The 14348-nt window shown below is 43.3% G+C and overlaps 1 long non-coding RNA gene across 2 annotated transcripts in view; it reads left to right on the plus strand.

The window, feature by feature from the left end:
* The window catches only part of LOC125101042 (uncharacterized), a 104599-nt gene that overhangs the window by 77978 nt on the left and 12273 nt on the right, over positions 1-14348 (plus strand). For both annotated transcript variants that reach the window (XR_007127739.1, XR_007127740.1), the window contains exon 4: positions 13862-13953. This is a non-coding gene — a long non-coding RNA (uncharacterized LOC125101042). The remainder of the gene's footprint in view (positions 1-13861; positions 13954-14348) is intronic.

Raw genomic sequence — 14348 nt, forward strand, 5'->3', positions numbered from 1 at the left:
GTTGAAATTCTGCTGGAGTTTGTAATGTATGATGGCTGGTCACCTGCCGGTAGAGTCAGAGAACTTTATTTCTTAACGTTGGTTATGGGCAGATACAAAATGAGAGAATAGATCTAATAATTCAAGTTACAATGCGTCATTTTCTAATTCTCAAAGGCCTTGCGCTGTGTAGCCTCAGGACTGTGAGAAATAAGTAGGGATCACTCTCTCCATTTTCCAGGCAAGAAAACTAAGGCTCAAGAGGGGGGCATGGCTCGCCCCCAGGTCACAGGGCTGATGGACGGGTGCACCGTGGCTGTATCCTCGGTGGCCTCTAGGAAGCAATGCAGAAACGTGGCAGGATGTAATTCAAAACCCAGAAAGTCAAACAATGGAACTGTAGCACCCTGGAGGCCAAAGTCCTTTCCCCATTTGCAGCTCCCAGTGTTGCTGAAAAGTGTGCCTGGGGTGAGGATGTGCTTGCCTTCTCTCCATTTCTGTCTCACCTGTTGTACCTTCTCTTTCAGAGCCACATGCTTTTGAATGATCTGGACCAAGGAGATCTAGCTCCCCTATTAGGGTCATTGCAACATGGTAACACTTAGCACACTCAGCACTTTCCACCTAGATGTTATCTCATTAACCTTCCTGCGTCCCAGTGAGGCATGTGCTATATGCGATATTGCTGTAGCCTCTGTGCCTCTAGGAAAAGAGCCAGTCCTCTGAGCCCCAAGATGAGGTCCTTTGGATCTGCAGCTATTTTGCTGGGTGACACTGAGGTTTCCTTTTACGGCAAATTACTGGAAGGCCAGTGGCAAATACTATCTATTGCTGTATTCTGAGCACAGGTATTTAGAAGTCTCATTGGTATAAAAAGGGGTATATGCCTCCCTCTACCAACATTGAGTAACATATAGGTGCCTTTTAAATGTCTGTTACTTAATCTTGAGAACAATGTTGGAAGCAGGTATTATTATCTTCTCCATAGGAAACTGTTTATAGGAGACTTGGAGATGAAATACCTTGCCCTGGGACACACTGGTGTTAGATGGCAGAACAGGGTTTGTGCCCAGCTCCTGGTGACCTCAGAGTTTAGATGTAAGGTGCCCGCATCCCGTTGAAGGGCTGATTCTGCGCTTTGACCTAATGAGCTGAAGAGACAGAGAGAGGACCCGAACAGACCATCTGGTTAGCACCAGCTAAATGTGCAGCCATCCTTCCTTCCACTGCCAGCACCAGGCAACCGGGAACGGGGATTATGAAAGTGGAGAATAGGACAGCAGCAGCCCCCATGGAGCCCCTCGAAGCTCCTGGGCCTCTCCTCTGAAGTTAGGAAGATTCCAAAACCCAGACACTATTTCCAGGGCTCCGGGGCATTCAGGGAGTGTGTGCCCCATGCAGCAGAGATACAGGAGGGGTGGGAAGGGCTTTTCAAAAAGAGAAAGGAGGAGAGAAGTTGGAGAGTGTTTTGAGGGAGAGGAGATGGTCCTGCCCGGTTTCTGCCAACTCCTGATGTTCTAGTAAGAACCTCGGAGGAGACATGCCTGGTGGGACCAGAAAAGTATTTGTTGATTTGTGAAAAAAATGGTTTTCAATACACAGAGCCCACATTTTAAGATTTGTCCTGCCAAATTTATGAAGAAAAGAAATGCTCCAGGGGCGCCTGGGTGACTCATTCGGCTAAGGGCTTGCCTTCAGCTCAGGTCATGATCCCAGGGTCCTGGGATGGAGCCCTGCATCAGGCTCCCTCCTCAGTGAGGAGTCTGCTTCTCTTTCTTCCTCTGCTGCTGCCCCTGCTTATTCTCCATCTCTTTCTCTGTCAAATGAGTAAATAAAATCTTAAAAAAAAAGAAAAGAAAAGAAAAGAAAGAAACGCTCCAGGCGCAATGCCAGTGAAATGAAGGGCACATACGTAATCACATCAACAAGAACAAACCTGAAACCAATTTTGATATGCCTTTACTGTATTTACATTAGCTTCCAGGGTTGATGGGACAGTCTTGCCAATAATAGCTTTTATATAAAATCGGCTTTAAGGGGAGAGGTAGTTTGGTCTCGGGTTACTTAAGATCCAGGCCATAATTTCACAGCTGGAAACTCAACTTGCAATATCCTTTGTGTGAGCAGGTCCTTGAACCCAGGCCTTGGACTCAGGAATGGGTGGGCCTGAGCTGAGCTTGCATGCTGGGTGTAGTTTTAGAGTAATGATGTGGTCAGAGGAACTGACCAAATCCAATACTCACTTTTACATTCTTGCTTGGAAAAGTGAATTCAGATTAGGATCAGCTTTACTAATAAACACTCCGGAAATAATCAGCCACCTTCCCCGAGGCTACATTTCTCATGCCATGTCCTCATTCTGGGCATATGACTAATCTCAAAGCTTTGATAAGTAGTGTGTGTTCAACGTAAATTATAAACTGGATGTCATGCTGACATTCTGGCCTTATAGTGATGAAACAGGTATTTCCAGCTCTGTCAGGTCAAACTCAGAGCCTAATGAATACTCTTGGAGGTCTGTAGGTCATTCCTCACCCACTTGAATTTCAGTAACTTATCTTCTGTAAACTAGCATAAAATTACACACTTCAGGTAGTCATTTGGTTATTCCCATTGACCTAAGTAGGTGAATAATAAACTGCCCAAAGACTCACATTTTCCACTCTTGTCCTTTTCCAAAGGGACAGGCTCTCCTCCTCAGGGGCCTGTGTCAGGGTTTTATCGTTCCTACAGGCAGATTCTCTCTTAAATCCAGGCAGAGTCTCTCCTGCTTTAATTCAGTTTCCGCTTCTTGTTAGGTCTTCAGAAGTCATGGGAATAACTGATGTCCCATCCTTAAAACCCTCCATGAATTTGAAAACAGCAAACAGATTTATCCAGAAGCTTCCCTACCACAGGATAAAACCCTGATTCCTTTTAACTTTCAATTTTTACTCTGTTTTCTCCAATAGAGGCTCCTAAGTCCTGTCTGGTGTCTTCCTATTTCCACCACTGTGTGGTGATGTAGTCAGGACGCATTCAGGGGCTCATTCTCTTTCGGGGACAGTCTGCAGGCAGGTGACCCCAGCTCAAGCACACTATGGAGGAGAATGTCTATGCAATCTTGTGTCCTCCCTCATATTGCAAGATCTCTGCCACTGTTCTGGAGAGCCCAGGCAATCTCCACAGAAAGAGGGCGTCTCTTCCCGTGAGTCTCCCTATACTATCAGAAAAGCCTTTTCCTAAAACTCGGCAGGTGACTTATTCTCAGACCTCATAGTCTAGAACGGGGCCACAGGCCCGGGGATGGGGGCTGCCAGGATGGTGCAGACCAGTCACCACTCATGCCCCCCACTTCAACCCCACAAGAGGAGTCATTTCCTGAGCACATAGCTTTGTGCTTCAAACACAGATTTCAAAACAAAACTTCAAACAAAATCAAGGTTCTACCAGCAAGGATAAGGGCGGGGAGGGGCCATGGTCGCTGTTAGGGGTATTTGCCACGAGTGAGCAAAAATGGGGGATCTTGGGGTGTCTGGGTGACTCAGTCATTAATCGTCTGCCTTAATGGCTCAGGACATGATCCCAGGGTCGTGGGATCGAGCCTCGTATCCGATTCTCTGCTGGGCGGGAAGACTGCTTCTCCCTCTCCCACTCCCCTTGCTTGTGTTCCCTCTCTCTCTGTGTCTCTCTCTGTCAAATAAATAAATAAAATCTTCCCCCAAAAAATAGGGGAGCAAAATGATTCTCCACATAGTTCAAAATATTAACAGTGGGACGCCTGGGTGGCTCAGTTGGTTAAGCATCTACCTTCGGCTCAGGTCATGATCCCAGCGTCCTGGGATCAAGCCCCACATCGGGCTCCTTGCTCATCAGGGAGCCTGCTTCTCCCTCTGCCTCTGCCTGCCATTCTGTCTGCCTGTGCTTGCTCTCTCTCCCTCTCTCTGACAAATAAATAAATAAAATCTTTAAAAAATATATTAACAGTAACACAACAAAACAAGGAATAATTAAAAGCCCTTAAGTGCAGGTACTGTGGGAGCTGGCAGGCAGGCAAAGATGAACGCCACAGGGCCCTTGACCTGCAGACCTAGCTAACAAGCAAATGGGGCACCCCATGTCATTTCAGGATTGTATGGTAAGTGATAAGAGAAAGGCATGCAGTGTTCTGGAAGCACGGAGCAGAATCCCTTGGCTCGACCCAGGGGTTTCATTCCTGGGGAGGGGCCAAGTGGACTGTTTGTGGGTGCTGAGAATGAGCGAGAATGCATTAGGCTAAGAAAACAATGCTGGGGAGGAATTATGTGGTATGTGACTTTTGATTTTCTAATCTTTGTAGAATATTTTATATTTTATTATTATGGCTCCTCTACAGTTGATGAAATAGAAAATCGCCTTCAGGCCTGAGGGTGGTGTGCCCTGCAAGGGTCATTTCCCATGAGTTCAGTTTTTCATATTTTGTATCTGGATGAAATCCATTTTATGATCACTGAATTCCATATTTAAACAAGAAAGCCACTCATCCAGTAGGAAAATGTGTGAGGGAGTGAAAATGAATGTGGTTCTAATCATTGTGATGTCACTGGCTCTGTAAATAGGTTTTTTTTTTTTTAAGATTTTTATTTTTATTGAGTGAGAATGAGTGAGAGAGAGCATGAGAGAGGAGAAGGTCAGAGGGAGAAGCAGACTCCCCAAGGAGCTGGGAGCCCGATGCGGGACTCGATCCCGGAAATCCGGGATCATGACCTGAGCCGAAGGCAGTCGCTCAACCATCTGAGCCACCCAAGCGCCCAATGGTTTTGTTTTTAAGTATTGTAAGAAAACTTCAGTAATTGGAACTGAGGAGGAATCAGAATGAGTAGAAGTCTATCACATGGAATTGTTTTATTACTTTTACTTATGTGTATGTGAAGATAGGATGGCAGAGACTTGCTTATGAGGAACGTATGTTAAATTGATAAGAGTGATTTCCTTAGCATATTCATTACCTCCTTAAAAATGCTCTTCAGATGGTGGGGCACCTGGTGGCTCAGTTGGTTAAGTGTCTGACTCTTGGTTTTGACTCAGGTGGTGATCTCAGGGTCATGAGATTGAGCCCCACGTTGGACCCCGCACTGGGCTTGGAGCCTGCTTGAGAGTCTCTCTCTCTCTTTCTCCCCTCCCACCTCCCCCAGGCTCTCTCTACCTCTTTCTTTCTCTCTCTCTCTCTCTCTCAAAAAAAAAAAAAAAAAAAATGCTCTTTAGATAATAAGAGACACTGGAAAACAAACTCTTCTTTCCTCCTGCATCTTTTTTTTTCTTTAATAGATGTAAACTTTAGCCTGGTTTGTGCTGAGCTTATTAGAGAAGTATGAATATGTAAAAAAAAAATCGCTTTTTTAAACCTTCTTAGATCCATCCTTGGAGTTCTGTAGACATGTTTTCGTGAGAACACCTTCCTCCTCTTATAAATAAATAAAAGATAACTGTTCCAATAAACACCCAAGCCAGCATTATAAACAGGCAATTCAGGGTAACAAATCATATAAAAAAGGGTTAGATTCCTTAACAATCAAAGAAATGAAAACTAAAACAAGATATCAATGAACAAATCGGCAAAAGTTTTTATAGAAGTATAAGTCAGTAAATAAAGTGCTTATGTCCGGGGCTGGTGAGAGGTTGGAGACAAAGAACTTGAGCCATCATCAATGTGACTGCCCCATAGCCAAGGTAAAGAAGGACTGACACTGTAGAAACCTTTACTTTCTCTGTACTGTTTGCTTTTGTACAGTGTTAGTGAATTATCAGCAAGAGAAACATAAATTTTTCCAAGTGAGGAGAAAAAGTTAAAGAAAAGAAAAGAAAAGAAAAGAATGGAGATCCAGTCCTCCGACTCCCTTTTGCATGAAGTGCTTCCAGTTGCTCCATGCGAAAACAAGGGTTGGCTGGCTCTCACCCAGCTCATCCAAGCTTATTCTCACCTCGTTCCATTTTAAATCCCACCTGCCAAGGAAGCCTTTGTAGTCAGACTGGGAATCTCTCCTCTGATCCAACTTATCTACCAAGGCTGACCCAACTTGAAAAACTGGAAAATTAAAATCAAAAACAGAACGTTCAAACGAGATGCTGAAAACTAGCCCAACCTGAACGTGAAATCAACACGTCTTATCCGTGTTCCACCACATTTGTGCAATCCTCAATCTACTGGAAGGACGGGAGACACAGGCTGGAGACCCAGCCCCGCCGTGTGTCCCCCCCCCAACACTTTGAACCCCATCATTTTTCTCACCTACTAATCAGATCTGTTCCCCTAACTTAGGAGGCCAATAAGAGAATCTGGTGAGGCAGGAGGAGTGCTATGGAAAGAGAAGGTGATTAACCACGTCATTGTGTGAGCCCTGGAGGATAAGATTTGTATTGTTGGTTTGGTATGAATACTGCCTAGAAAATTAGGAGAACCCAAGATGTTCATTAACACAAATGTGCTCTGATTTTATGAAGAAAATGCAGTGGTAATCTAATCCTGACGATTTCTCTTTTCAATTTTTATTTTTCATTTCAGGATCTCAGCACACTTAAATGTCACTTAGATTCTTACATCACAGCTGTACCATAAGGAGTGTGAATTGCTACTGGGCCACCAATGGTACTTGTGTTGACACATTTTTCCAGCACTCCTCCCTCTCCCCTTTAATAATGAGAAGTTCCTTGTTACTGGTGAGAGCCACCTTAACATTAAGGAAAAGCAGCCCCGATGTGTCCAGGTGCTGGGAGTTTAGGAAAGAAATCTCAGGTGAAAGTACAAATCGGATGACCACTTCTTTCAGGGAACCTGGGAGAGGGGGCTGAGCAGCCCACACGAGGGGAAGGGGCCAAGCAGAGGTTTCTTTTCCACAGCCACAGCGACAATTTAACCTACTGTGCGGTTCTTCTTTACCATGTTTTAGATCTTGTTATTACTCTAGTTCCAGAACATTCCATGTGCTGATGCACCAAACAAGAGAGAGCAGTTTTCCTTATAAGTTGAGACAATATTTAAAGGGCAAGTTTGTCTACTGGTGGTGGCTAAATTGTGTCCCCCAAAATAGATACACTGAAGTTCTAACCCCCAAACATCAAAATGTGACCTCATTTGGAAAGAGGGTCTTTACAGATGTAATTAAGTGAAAATGAGGCTGTTGACTAGTGTCCTTATAAAAAGGGGAAATTTGGACACAGAGACAGACACACTGAAGGAAGACGATGAAGATACAGAGAAAAGGGGCACCTGGGTGGCTCAGTGGGTTAAAGCCTCTGCTTTCGGCTCAGGTCATGATCCCAGGGTCCTGGGATTGAGCCCCGCATTGGGCTTTCTGCTCAGCAGGGAGGTTGCTTCCTCCTTTCTCTCTGCCTGCCTCTCTGCCTGCTTGTGATCTCCCTCTCTCTGTCAAATAAATAAATAAAATCTTTACCAAAAAAAAAAAAAAAAAAAAGATACAGGGAAAATGTGGTGAGGAGACCGAGGGTTGGAGTGAGGCATGCTGGAGAATGCCTAAGGCTACCAGAAGCTGGGAGAGAAGCCTGGAACAGAGCCTTCCCGAGAGCTTCCAGAGGGAGCACGGTCTGGCCCACACCTTGATTTTGGACTTGGGGCCTTCAGAGCTGTGAGACGATCTGTTTCTATCTATTAAATAGATATCTGCCGACTTGATGATTCTTCCTTATGGCAGCCTTAGGAAACTAATATATCCACCCAAGTCATGCATTCTTAACAATGATTGGAAAAAATGAAGGGAGAAACCTCATCCCATTCTAGCAGTGGATACTTGAGTGACAAAATAAGGATCAGGAATGGCTTTTTCACTATGGTGGTAGATTTTTTTGGGAACACTCAGCCTGGAGTTCGTTCTCTTTCTGTGGAATGCAGAGAGCCAGTAAACCCTCCCTCTGCAGCATGGCGGAGAGGAGAGGTGCAGGGGCAGATGTGTAGGCTGGTAGGGAGCATACGGTCCCAATTTGGACAATTGGCTTGGCTCTGTGCAGTATTCAAGGAGCCAACACTGTGCATACAGCTGCTTAAAGCCCAACATTTAGGGGTGCCTGGGTGGCTCAGTCAGTGAAGTGTCTGCCTTTGGCTTAGGTCATGATCCCAGGTTCCTGGGATCCAGCACCGAGTCACAGCATCAGGCTCCCTGCTCAGTGGTGAGTCTGCTTCTCCCTCTCCGTCTGCCCCTCCCCCCTCCTCATGTTCTCTCTCTCACACACAAATAAATAAATAAGATCTTTAAAAAAAAAATAAAAAGCACAACATTTTACCAAATGGAGACAAAGACAGTGATAGGGTTCACCAAAGGGAATGAAAGTCCTAAGACCAGGCAGTGACCCATCTAACACCAACCATGGAGACAGGAATTAGGGGCAAGAGGATTCAAAGCAAAACAGAACTGAAAATCTCAAGAATACCAGGAACTGGACCCTATCTGGCCAAGGACTTTTTCCTTTTGCTTTGTTTCTTCTTTTTATTTTTCTTTAAAATTTTCTTGGGAAGAATCACCATTAAAAAGTGGAATGCCAGTGCTTAATCTTTGTAGGTATATTTGTGGGAGTATAATTTATTCCTAACTGTGTGTGTCATTCTGTTATATGGATTCAGTTCTCAGCTCATCCTTTTGTTATCTTCTTAAAGGAAGCCAGGAAACAGGGGCGCCTGGGTGGCTCAGTCGTGTGCTTTGGGCTCAGGTTATGATCCCATCAGGCTCCCTGCTGCAGGGAAGCCTGCTTCACTCTCTCCCATTCCCCTGCTTGTGTTCCCTCTTTCGCTGTGTCTCTGTCAAATAAATAAATAAAATCTTAAAAGAAAAAAAAAAAAAAGAAGCCAGGAAACAAACCCCCAAATCCTCAGATATTATTAGAGAGAAGTCCCTGGACCAAAGGGTCCCCTCGTGAAGGCGGCCCTGAGCGGGCAGACCCCAGGTGAAAGCTGCCTTACCAGAGATGAGCTCTGCTCACACCCAACCTCAGTCTGTGCCAAGGCTGGACAAAGGCCTCAGCCCTGAGCCTTTGTTTTCATTGTCCTGAGACCCAGCTCTTTTCTCCTTTGTCTTAAGAGTAGGCCAGGGTGGGAGCGGCAGAAGAACTGACATCAGAGAGGACCCTAGCAAAAAATGTTACAAATTTAGGGTAATTTCCCCCTATTTACCTCACCCTAAAAAGGAGAAGAAAAAAAGACTTCTTTTGTCAAAATAAAAAAACACGTGAAAAGTGCAAGCTTGTTGTTGTTTTGAAGATTTTGAACAGACGAGGTGTTTTCCTTGGTACTGAGTTTCAAAATCAACACACTGACACCTGCCTGAGAAAGGAAAAACGAAGTCAGCTCTGTCATCATCCTTCCGCAGCAGCGCTCCAATGCGAAATGAAAAGCATCTCCTTGGCCCCTGCTGCCCCCAGACTAAGCTCTGCACAATGCTCCAGGACCCGCCCTGGCCACCCTCAGCCACCCTCCTCAGCCCAGGTGTCAGGAGGGGAAGGAGGAAAGGTCACGTTGTTTGTACATTTGGTCGTCTCGCTACTGCTACTGTGCTGGTGACATTGTTTTTCGGAGAGCTTGTTGTTCGTCGGGCTTTTAAAAACTTAAATTATGTTTCCTTTTTTTCTTCTTCTTCTATTTCCTGAAGGATAAGAGAGAAGCCAACTTCCCGCAGCGGTGACTGTCACGGATTTTTCCTCTGCTGTACAACTGAGGGGCTGCAAGGCAGTTCTAAAACGCGTGATCTATTTATAAACGTATCTAGAAATATTTTTTAAATAAAAAATTTTAAAAAGTCAAGAGTGGGGCTGGGTCACACCCAAGTCTCCAGAAGGGAGATGTGTATTCTGGAGGGGGGCATTAGCTCCCCGCCAGAGGTGGTTTTAAAGTACTTTAGGGTCAAGTGGAAACTGATTATACTTACCTTCTGTATCTGATTATTGTGACCTTGGTTTTGGGTTCTAGGGAAGCTGGGTTCGAGCTTGCCGGGAAGCTGATCTGAGTGGCTCCAGACTTTAAACGTACTCCTATTTCGTAGTGTCTCAGATGAATGCTGACCTGGCTGGTATTTAAGGAACAACTTCGTGTTTGTCCATTGTCGCTGCCCCAGCACTCACCTTGACTTCCTCCTGCTTCCTTCCCTTTGTGTTGCCTCAGTCTCTGGCTGTGACACTTGCAGGCAGTGGAGGAGACTGCCCCAGGGACCCTGGGAGGATGGGGAAGTCATTAGTATGACTAAACTTGCCCTTCCCAGGTTCAGTCCACCACCTTCCTATTCTCTTGCTTTTCTGTCCTTTCTCTTCCAGGCTAGATGGAACACTTCTTTTGTGGCTTTAAGTCGGGGGTAGGGAAGGGGTGTTTGGTCAAAGGGCATCGAGATGGGAACAGGAGAATCAAGGAGAGGAAACAAGGGGCGCAGAGATAAAGAAATCAGAGCTAGAAGAAGAGAAATAAATAGAAACAAAGACGATGAATAATACCTGATACAAAAAAGGGAGCAACGTGATAAATAAGTGAGACATAGAGATGGTCCTGCAGAGAGAAACAATTCAAAAATAGAAGAAATGTGAGAAACCTGAACACAAACAAACTTAGAAGCCCATGCAGGAAAGGAAAGAACCAAATGGAAGTAAGAAATAGAGCCCCAAACAGGAAGGACGTCTGAATGAGAAATGTGATTGAGGGAAGGAACAGAGAAGCCTTTGTGGCGTGTTAGTAGACCAGAGGGAGAAGGACAGAACAGAGGGAATCCAGGAGTGTTTATTCCTTGCACCTAGCAAACAAAAATTCATTATTTTTTAATCATGGAAGAAATAGCTCTAAGAGCACCGGGCCTTTCATGCAATCGGTCTGTCTCTCACTCATCTTAATCCCTCAGGACTCCTTCAGAAGTGTGAGGAAACCCAGCATGAGGAAAACCACATTTCTACCCAGATGACTTTTATATAAAGTTTATTTTAGAGAGAGAAGTTCTCACAGTCCTTCAAGCTGAGTTCCCTGTCCCGGGTGGTAAAAAAGATCTTGAGCTTTTTAGTGCCTATAAATCCCAGGGTAAGTGACAAAAAATATCTTGGTTCCTGAGGAACCTGGGTGGCTCAGTTGGTTAAGCTTTGCCTTCCGCTTAGGTCATGATCCCAGAGTCCTGGGATAGAGCCCTGCATTGGGCTCCCTGCTCAGCAGGGAGTCTGCTTCTCTACCTGCCTTTCTGCCCGCCTCTCTCCTGCTTGTGTGCTCTCTCTCTCTCAAATAAATAAATAAAATCTAAAAAAAAAAAAACAAACCTTGGTTCCCAAAAATCTGGATTAAAAAAATGAAATAATTATTTGCATGACTCTCATTTCAAAAGACTGCCTTACTGTTAATAAGTTAAAAGTTGTCTTCTAAGTTTAAATAATTTAACAACTGGAGTAATGAAAAAATGTAAGTAAAGCATAAATGGATAAACGCAACACATACTCAGGAGAAGTGAAGATCAGTTATTGCATTACTGCAAACTGCTGTTACTGAACATTATGATAAATTGCCAAAAAGATGCTTCTCCGCCCCCTTCTATAATTTTAGGTTATTAATTTTATTCGTATACGAGTAACTCTTTACTCATGTGCCTCCCTTGCCCTATTTCTCTAATGAGGAAACAGAAGAAAGTAGGCACTAGATAAAATACTCCAATTGGAACTGAAGCAAATGAGAAAAGATAGCAGAAACAAATAACATTATCAGCTTTTAGCCCCATAATAAGCTCTTATTTATTTAGACACTATTAATTTGGAATTTATAATAACTTGATTGGGATCTGGGCAGAAATTTTCCTTCATTTAGCAAACTCTGTCTTCCTAAGTAGTACAGAAGAGCGATGTAAATGAGCTTACAAGGGGAATGTTTGAAATACATCTTTGAGCACTTCAGGCAATCTCATATATGAATAATTAATATAAGAACACATATCATCCTTATCCAATAATTATCTGGTAATTCAGAAGGAATTTGTTAGGTCACCCTGCAGAGGAGAGAGCTGTGGGTTTATCACCGAATAGCTCTGTGACCATAGGCAAGGCACCTAACTTCTTCCAGGCCTTGTTTTTCTTGCCTGTAACATGAAGCTGATAACATCATGTCTGCCTAGTTCAGGGGCTTCTTAGGAACGTGAAAGAAGACAATGGGTGGGAACCCATTTTGAAATTCATACGGTATTACGAAAATCCGTGTTATTTAAAATGAATTTACAATTCATACTTTTCACTAATTCAGTCTGACCTTCTTCTGTCCAGCTGTGTACAGCAAGTGAGGTTTTTACGCTTTATGCGGCTTCAGTGAAAGGAAATTCCCCAGTGAAATGTTGTGTTTGTGTGTACACACACACACACACACACACACACACACGGATATAAATACTTACCCTCTTTCTATGCCTCTTATCCCCAAAAGATCTTTGGGGTCATTTTATGTACTAAATGTACATACCAGCTTACAACTGCAGAAGCTTGTGTGGACTTGAAGGGGTCTAAGCGTTGGAGTCTGACAGGCTTGGGTTCAAATTCATGATCTTCCATCCAGATGAGTTAGCTTAAACAGTGATCTCCTTCAGCCCCAGTTTCATTGTGTGTAAATAAAAATAAAAATACTAAATGGACAGAACTTTTTAAAGACTAGGGGAGATAATGTACATAAGCATAGTGCTTTAGAGATGATGATGATTAATATGAAAGATAAGTTGCTTTAAGAAGATACTCGGGACTTATCCTTTTGAATCTCCTGCTCCTAGTACAACTTAGCTCCCAAAATAGGAAGCCAAGTGGAGTACTCATCGCAGTGTCTGGTACAGTTTTATTTTTGTTTTTCACACATAGAAAACCTGTATTGTTGTTGGTGAAATGTATGTCGCAAAGTATCAAAATGATGTTTCCTCAATTTTAAGACACCTGCTTTTTCACGTTTGAATGTTTTGGAAATCGGAATGAGCTTTAGAATTACTGTCAAAATAAACACGTCGACTGCTAGGTATAGGAGTCTCTAAGAGCAATTGTCATTTACTTGTGATGGGTGAATGCAGACAGCTCTTTCAGAATAAAGAATTTTCAGAGCCAGGGAGTACTGGTGTTTCTGCTTCACTCAGCTGCAAAACATCTGTCTGTCAGTTTTTCAAGAGAAGCTGTTGAACTTCCTGCAAGATATAATCAATTAAAAAAAATTTTTTTTAAGGTTTTAAGCCAGGTGCCCCAGAGGTCAAACTCACAGGCACTTTTGAGAAATGGTCACCTCTGTTTGGCAACTGCCAGTGTTCCAGTGAATCCAAGGAATCTGTAAATATGAGTGAAGATGGTGGGTAATTATGTGAATGAAATGTGTGCTGTTTGTTGGTATATATATATATTTTTTTTTTTTTTTTTTTTTTTCTGTGTTGCATTTCTGGTTTTCTCTCTCTGATTAAAACTGTCATTTTAGGGCGCCTGGGTGGCTCAGTGGGTTAAGCCGCTGCCTTCGGCTCAGGTCATGATCTCAGGGTCCTGGGATCGAGTCCCACATCGGGCTCTCTGCTCAGCAGGGAGCCTGCTTCCCTCTCTCTCTCTCTCTCTGCCTGCCTCTCCATCTACTTGTGATCTCTCTCTGTCAAATAAATAAATAAAATCTTTAAAAAAAAAAAACCTGTCATTTTAATTAGATAAAGTAATCTTCCTTCTAATTGACAGACTCAGCAGAGATATTTCTTGCTTTTAAAGTCATGGGTTAATATATAATTAAATTTATACTTGAGATGTCTGCACTTTTACTGTATGCATGTTACATACTTCAATACAACGTTTAAAAAGTACAGAAAGATGTTCCTGTGTATTTAGCTTGAATAACTGAAGATGTATCAAAATGTATGAGTTATAGCTTTTGAACTAGAAAATATAATTTAAGTTTATTTATTTTTTTTAGTAATCTCTACAGCTGACATGGTGAGAACTCATGACCCCGAGATCTAGAGTCGCATGCTCTACTGAGTGAGCCAGCCAGGTGCCCCTGAACCAGTAAGTATAATTAACCATTTATAGAACATACCTTCCTGGCTAAATCCTAGGCACTTTACACATGTTATTTAATAATAATAATGCTAATATTTATTAAGCATTTTACTCTGTGCCAGGTACTTATCTGCAAAGGGGTGTACCAACATCTCATTTAATTTTTTAAAAAAGATTTTATTTATTTATTTGACAGAGAGAGATCACAAGTAGGCAGAGAGGCAGGCAGAGAGAGGTGGGGGAGGGGAGCAGGCTCCCCGCTGAGCAGAGAGCCCAAAAGGGGCTCAATCCCAGGATCCTGGGATCATGACCCAAGCCAAAGGCAGAAGCTTTAACCCACTGAGCCACCCAGGCACCCCTCATTTAATTTTTAAAAGACCTTATGAAGAAATGTTTATAGA

Source organism: Lutra lutra, chromosome 5 (assembly GCF_902655055.1).
Source record: "Lutra lutra chromosome 5, mLutLut1.2, whole genome shotgun sequence".
Classification (NCBI taxonomy): Eukaryota; Metazoa; Chordata; class Mammalia; order Carnivora; family Mustelidae; genus Lutra; species Lutra lutra.